Consider the following 6,785-nt stretch of genomic DNA (forward strand, 5'->3'; position numbering starts at 1 on the left):
CTTCTCCCCCTCCCTCCTCCCTTTCTTCTCGTTTCCCTCCGCTCCCTCTCTCTCTCCTCTCTCTCCCCTCTTTCCTCCTCTCATCCTCCCTCCCCTCCTCCCTCATTCCTTTTCTTTCTCCGCTCTTCTCTCCTTCCTCTCTTTCTCTCTCCTCCTCCCGCCCTCCTCTCCTCTCTCTTCTCTCTCTCCTTCTCCTCCCTCCTCTCTCGCTCCTCTCGTTCGCTCTCTCTCTCTCTTCTACTCTTCTTCTTCCTCTCTCACTCCCTCTCTCTTTCTTCTCTCCGCCACGCTCTCTCTCTCTCTCTCCCGCTTCTCGCCTCTCTCTCTCCCTCGCTCTCCTCTCTCCCTCTCTCCTCTCGTTTCTCCCTCCCGCTCCTCCCTCTCCTTCTCTCTTCAGCGCTCTCTCTCTCTCCTCCCTGCTCTCTCTCCTCCCTCTCTTCTCTCTCTCTCTCCACCTCTCCCGCTCTCGTCGCGCCCCCTCTCTCTTCCTCTCCTCTCCTTCTCTCTCGCTCTCCCTTCCTCCCGCTTCTCCCCTCTCCGCTCTTTCGTCTTCTGTCTTTGTCGTTCTTCCTTTCTTTTCCTTCTCTTTTCTTTTTTCTTTTTCTTTCTTTCTTTCCGCTTCCTTTTCTGTTCTTTTCTTTTCTTTTTCCGTCGGTCTTCTACTCCCGCTCTCCTCGCTCGCTCGTTCTATCTCCAGCCCCCCCCCCTCCTCGCTTTCTTTTTCGTTGGCTCTGAATCTTTCTTTCTGTCGCCTTGTTTCTTTCTTTCTTTTTCCTTTTCTATTCTCTCTTTTTATTCTATTTTTCGATTTGTTCTTTCGTCGTTCTTATTCTTTTCTTTGTCTTCTTTCTTGTTCTGTTCTTTCCTTTCTCTTCTCGTTCTTGTTCTTTTCTTTGTCTTTCGTTCTTTTCTTTCTTCTTTTTCCTTCTCTTTCATTCTATCTTTCTTTTTTCGTTCCATCTGTTTTTCTTCTGTTTCTCTTATTCTTTTCCATCTTTCCTTTCCTTTCTCTTCTCTTTCTCTTTCTTTCTTCTTCTTCTGTTTTCTTATCTCTTCTTTCTTTTCGTTCTTCACTCTTTCTTCCGTCTTTCTGTCTTTCCAATCTTCTTATCTTTTTCTCTTTTCTTCGTTCTTTCTTCACTTTCCTTTCTTTCTTTTCTTCCTTTCTCTTTTTTTTCTTTCTTTTGGCTTCTCCCAAAATCTTTCTTTTCCCTCTATCTTCCTTTCTTTCTTTTCTTTTCTTTTTCTTTTTCGCTGTGTTTCTTTCTTTTACTTTCTTTTCTTTTTTCTTTCTTTCTTTTTCTTTCTTTCTTTTTCTCTTTCTTTTCCTATCTTTTCTCTTTCTTTTTCTTTTTCTTTTTCTTCTTTTCTTTATTAGCGGTTTTCTGTTCTTTCTCTTTTCTTTCTTTTTCTTGTTCTTTCTTCTTCTTTCCCTTTCTTCTTTTTCCTTTTCTCTGTGTCTTCGGTCTATCTGCGTTCTGCTTCCATCTTTCTGTTTTCCTTTCTTTCGTTTCTTTCTTTTCCATCTTCCATCTTTCTTTCTTTTTTCCCTTCTTTCTTTCTTTCTTTTCTTTCTTCTCTTCTTTCTCCTTTCTTCTTCCATCTTTTTCTTTTTCTTCCAATCTTCTTTTTCTTTCTCTTTCTCTTTTCTTTCTGTAAATCTTTCTCTATCTTTAAAATCTTTTCTTCTTTCGTTTCCATCTTTCTCTTGTTTCTGCTTTCTTTCTTTCTTCTTCTCCTTCTTCTTTTTCGTTTCCTTTTTCTTTTTCTTACCATCTTTTCCATCTTTCTTCTTGCTTTCTTCTTTTTCTCTGCTTGTCTGTTTTCGCCAGCTTTCTTCTTCTTTTTCGTTGTCTTTCTTTCCTTTTCTTTTTCGTCTATCTTTTTCTTTCTTTCTTTCTTTCCACGTTTCTTGATCTTTCTTTTTTTCTTCTTTCTTTTTTTTCTTCTTTCCTTTCTTCGTCTTTCTCTCTTTATCGTTCTTTCTTTCCATCTTTCCGTTCGCCTCCTTCCTCTCCTTGTCTTCTTTTTTCCTTCTTTCCTATTGCTTTCCTTTCTTGTTCTTTTTCTCTTTTTCTTTCTTCGTTTCTTTTGGCTTCCTTCTCTTTCTTCTTTGTTTTTGTCTTTTTTTTCTTTCTTTCCTTCTTTTCTCTGTTCTTCTTTTTTTTAGTCTTTCCTTCCATCTTTCTTTCTTTTCTTTCTTTCCCTTTCTTTCCTTTCAGAAGCTTTCTTTTTCTTTCTTTTTTCCATAATCTCTTTCTTCTTTCTTTAGTTCTTTTTTAGTTTTTCCTTTTTTTCTTTCTTTTCTTTTTTTTTATCCAATCCTTTCTTTCTTTTCTGCCTCTTTCTTTCTTTCCTTATCTGCTTTCTTTTCATTGCCAAATCTTTCTTATGTTCCTCCCTCGTTTTGCTTTCTCTGCTCTTCTTGAGCTTCCTTTCTGCTTTTCCAGTCTTTCTTTTGCTTTCCTTTCTTCTTTCCTTTTTCCTTTCCATTCCAATCCATTTCTTTTTTCGCATCTTTCTTGTTCTTTCTTTTTTTCCTTATTCTTATTTGTCTTTTCCTTTCCATCTTATTTCTTTCTCTTCTTTCTTTCCTTTCGTTTTTCCTCTTTCTTGTCTTTCTTCTTTCCTTTCATTTTCTTCTCTTTTCTTCATTTCTTTATCTCTTCTTTTCTTTCTTTCATTTTTCTTTTCTTTCTTTTCTTTTTCTTTCTTCGTTTCTTTCTTTTCTTTCCAATCCATCTTTCTTGTCTGCGTTCCTTTCTTCTTCTTTCGTTTTTTCCTCGTTTCCATTTCTTCTTTGCCATCTTTAATCTTTATCCAATCTTTCTTTTTCTTTGTCTTTCTCTTCTTTCCATCGTTCCTTATCTCTTTTCTTTCTTCCCAGCCTTCTTTTCCAATCTTTCGTTCTTCTTTTCGTTTCCATCTTTCTATTTTCTTCCCATCTTTCTTTTCATCTTTCTTTCTTTCTTTCTTTCTTCTTTCTTCTTTTCTTCTTTCTTCTTTTCTTTTTCATTCTTTGTCTATCCATCGTCTTTTCTTGTTTCTTTTCCTTGGTCTATCTTCTTGTCTCTTTCTTTCTCTTTCTTCCCTTTCCACATCTTTTCTTTCTTTGTCTTTTCTTGTTTCCTTGTCTTCCCTGTCTTTCTTTCTATCTCTTTTCTTTCGTCCTTTGTTCTTTTCTTTTCTTTCTTTTCTTGGGGAGGGGGGGGGGGGGGAAAGGGGGGGGGGAAGAAATTCCCTGTATCTCTCTTCGTTCTAAATCTTTTTGCTTCCTTACATTTTTCATTTCCCATCTTTCTTTCTGTATTCCATCGTTCTTTCTATTCTTTTCTTTCTCTTTCTTTTTTTTTAGTTCGTGTTCCTCCTTTCTTCTTCTTTTCTTCTATCCTGCTTTCTTCTTGTTTTCTTTCTTCCTCTTTTTTTCTTTCTTTTCTGTCTTCTTTCGTTCTTTCCATCTTTTTCTTATTCTTTCTTCCATCGTTCTTCTTTCTTGTTCCTTTTCTTGGTCTCTTCTTTCATCATCCTTTTTCTTTCTTCTTCTTATCTTTCCATCTTTCTTTCTTTCTCGTTCCGTTCTTTCCTTTTTCCGCTATTCATTTTCTTTATTTTTTTCTTTCTTCTTTCCTTTCTTATTTCCAATCCTTTCTCTTTCTATGATCTTTCTTTTCTTACCAGCTTTCCATCATTTGCCATCTTTTCTTCGTTCTTTTCTTCCACCTTTTCTGTCTTCTTTCTTTCCTTTCCCATCGTTCTTTCGTTCTTTCTTATTTCCAGGTTCTTTCCTTTTTTCTTCTTTTTCTCTTTCCCATCTTTCTTTCTTTCTTTCTTTCCATCTCTCTTCTTCTTATGCCTTTCTCTCTTTCGTTTTCCTGTTCTTTTCTTTTCTTTCTTTCTTTTCCATCTTCTTTCTTGCCCCCTTTCGTTATTTCCTTTTTTTCTTTTTTCTTATTTCCAATCGATTTCCGTTTTCTTTCCTTTCATTTCCCAAAATTTTCTTTATTTCTTATCCATCTGTTCTTATTTTTCTTCGTTTTTTTTCCACTTTCTTCTTTCTTTCCTTTCTTTTTGTTCCTTTTTCGTTCTTTCTTCACTTTCTCTTTTCCACTTTCTTTCACTTTTCGGTTTCTTTCTTTCTTTCCCTTTCTTCTTCGCGTGTTATCTTTTCTTTCTTTTTCGTGTCTCTTTCTTTTTCTGCCAGCTTATCGCTGTCTTTCTTTCTCCTTGCCTGTTCCTTCTTTTTCTTTCTTTCCTGCTTCTTCTCCATCTTTCTTTTTTCCTATCTGCGTGCCATCTACTTTCTCTTCTTTTCTTTTCCTTTCTTTCCACTTTCCATTCCCATCGTTCTTCTTTCTTTTTTCTTTCTTTCTTTTTCTTTCTGTTTTCTCTTTCTTTTTTTCTTTCTTATCTTTTTCTCTTCTTTTCTTTCCATCTTTCTTAGTCCATCGTGCTGCTTCTTTCTCTTTTCTTTTTCTTCTTTTCCGTTCTTTCTTTTTTCTCTTTTGCTTCGTTCGTTACCATCTTTCCTTTTCCCTTCTTTTATCTTGTCTTCCACTCTTTCCTTTCCACTTTCTTTCTTCTCTGTTCCTTTCTTTCTCCTTTCTTTTTCTTTCCTCTTTCCTTTCTTTCTTTTTCTTTTCTTTTTTGTCGTTCCATTCGTCTTTTCTTTCTTTTCTTTCTCCATCTTTCCTTTTATCGCAATTCTTTGCCATCGTATCCATTTCTTTCTTTTTCTTCCTGTCCTATCTGTCTTCTTTCTTCTTTAGTCCTTTTCCTTTATCTTTTCTTTTTCCCATCTCTTTCCAATCTTTCTCTGTCTTTCTTTTCTTAAAATCCTTTCTTCTCTGTCTTGTTTTCTGTCGTTCTTTCTTTCTCTTTCCTTCGTTCTTTTCTCTGTTCTTCCTTTATCTTTCGTTCCTTGCTTCTTCTTTCTTTTCTATCGTTCGTTATTTCGTCTCTTCTTTCTTTCTTTTTTTCTTGCTTTCAGCTTTTCTTTCTTTCTTTCTTTCTTTTTCCAACTTTCCGTTTCTTTCTTTGCTTTCTATCTTTTCCCTCTTGTCCTTTCCTCTTTTCTTTCGCTTGCTACTTTATTTCTTCTTTTTCCTTTACTTTCCTTTCCCTTTCCTTTCTTTCTCTTTCTGTTCCATCTTTTTCTTTCTGTTTCTCTTTCTCGTTTTTTAACTTTTCTTTCGTCAGTCTTTCCACTTTCCTTTCTTTTCTTTTTCATTTCTTTCTTCCTTTCGTTTTTTCTTCTTTCTTCTTCGTTCTTTCTTTTCCTTACTATTCCGTTCGTCTCTTCCTTGCTTTCTTTCTTCCTTTAAGCTTGTTTCTTTTCTTCTTTTCTTTCGTTCGCTTTTCTTGTCCTTTTCGTTCCTTTCTTTCTTTCTGTCTTCTTAGCTTTCTTTCTTTCGTCCCCATCTTTCCTATCTTTCCTTTTCTTTTTCCATCGTCTCTCTCTCTTTCTTTCTTTCTTTTCCATATTTTCTTTATCCTTTCTTTTCTCTTTCGTTCCTTTTCTTTTCGTTCGTCTTACTTTCGCTTTCTTTTCCCTTTTTCTTTCTTTCTTTTTCTTTCCTTTCTTTCTTTTTTCTTTCTTTTTCTCCCATCTTTCCGTTTCTTTTTCTTGCCCTTTTCTTTCTTTCTTTCCCTTTCCATCTTTCTTTGCTGTCTTTTTTCTCGTTCTTTCTTCTTTTCTTTCCATACTTTTTTTCGCCTTTCTTCTTTCTATCTTTCTGTTCTTTCCTTTCTTATCTTTCTTATTTCTCTTTCTTTTCTTTTTCTTTCTTTTATTTTCTTCTTTCTTACTTTCTTCTTTCGTCTTTCTTTCTTTCTTCTTTCTTCTTTCTTTTTTCTTTCTTATCTCTTTCTTTCCTTTCGCTTTCTTTCTTTTCCCGTCTTTCGCGTTTCCTTTCTCTATCTTTCTGTTTCGTTCTTTCTTTCTCTTTTCTTCTTTCTTTCTTTTCTATTCTTTTCTGTCTTTCCATCTTTCCTTTATATCTTTCTTCGTTTCTTTCTTTTCGGCCTTTCGTGCATCTTTCCTTTCTTCCATCTTTTCTCGTTTCTTTCTTTCTTGCTCTTCCTGTTCTTTCTTTCTTCCTTTCTTCTTTCTTTCTTTCTTTCCTTTTTCTTTTTCTTTCTTTCTCTTCCTTTTGTCTTTCTTTCCTTTTCTGGTTTTCTTGTCCATCTTTCTTTGCTTCCTTTTTTCTTCTTTAGTTCCTTTCTTTTTTCTTTCTTTCTAGCTTTCTTTCTCTTCTTTCTTTGTCCTCCTTTCTTTTCGTATCTTTCTCTTTCTTTTTCGTCGTGCTTTTCTGTTTCTTTCCATCGTTCTTGTCTCGTTCTCGTTCTATTCTCTTTTCTTTCTTTCGTCCCTCTTTCTTTTCTTTCTTTGCTTTCTTCTTTTATCTGCTTCTTTCTTTCTTTGTGTTTCTTTCTCTTTGCTCCTTTTCCTTCCGTCATTCCATCTTTATAAAAATCTTGTCTCCTTCCTTTCGTTTCTTCTTTCTTTCGTTTCGTTTTTCTCGTCCACCGTTTCTTTCTTCTTTCTCTTTTTCTTTCTCCATCCTTTGTCTTTCTCTTTCTCTTTCTTCTTTCTTTCTTTCGCTTTCTCCTCTTTCTTTCTTTCTCTTTCTCTTTTCTTTCCACTCTTTTCTGCTTTTCTTTGTTCCTTTCTTTTTCTATTTTTCGTTTTCCATCTTTCTTTCGTTTCTTGTCTTTCTTTCTTGATCTTTCTTTCTTTCGATCTTTCTCCTTTCTGTCTTCCATCTTTCTTTCTTTTCTTTCTTTCT

This window comes from Rhinopithecus roxellana, chromosome 22 (assembly GCF_007565055.1).
Source record: "Rhinopithecus roxellana isolate Shanxi Qingling chromosome 22, ASM756505v1, whole genome shotgun sequence".
Classification (NCBI taxonomy): domain Eukaryota; kingdom Metazoa; phylum Chordata; class Mammalia; order Primates; family Cercopithecidae; genus Rhinopithecus; species Rhinopithecus roxellana.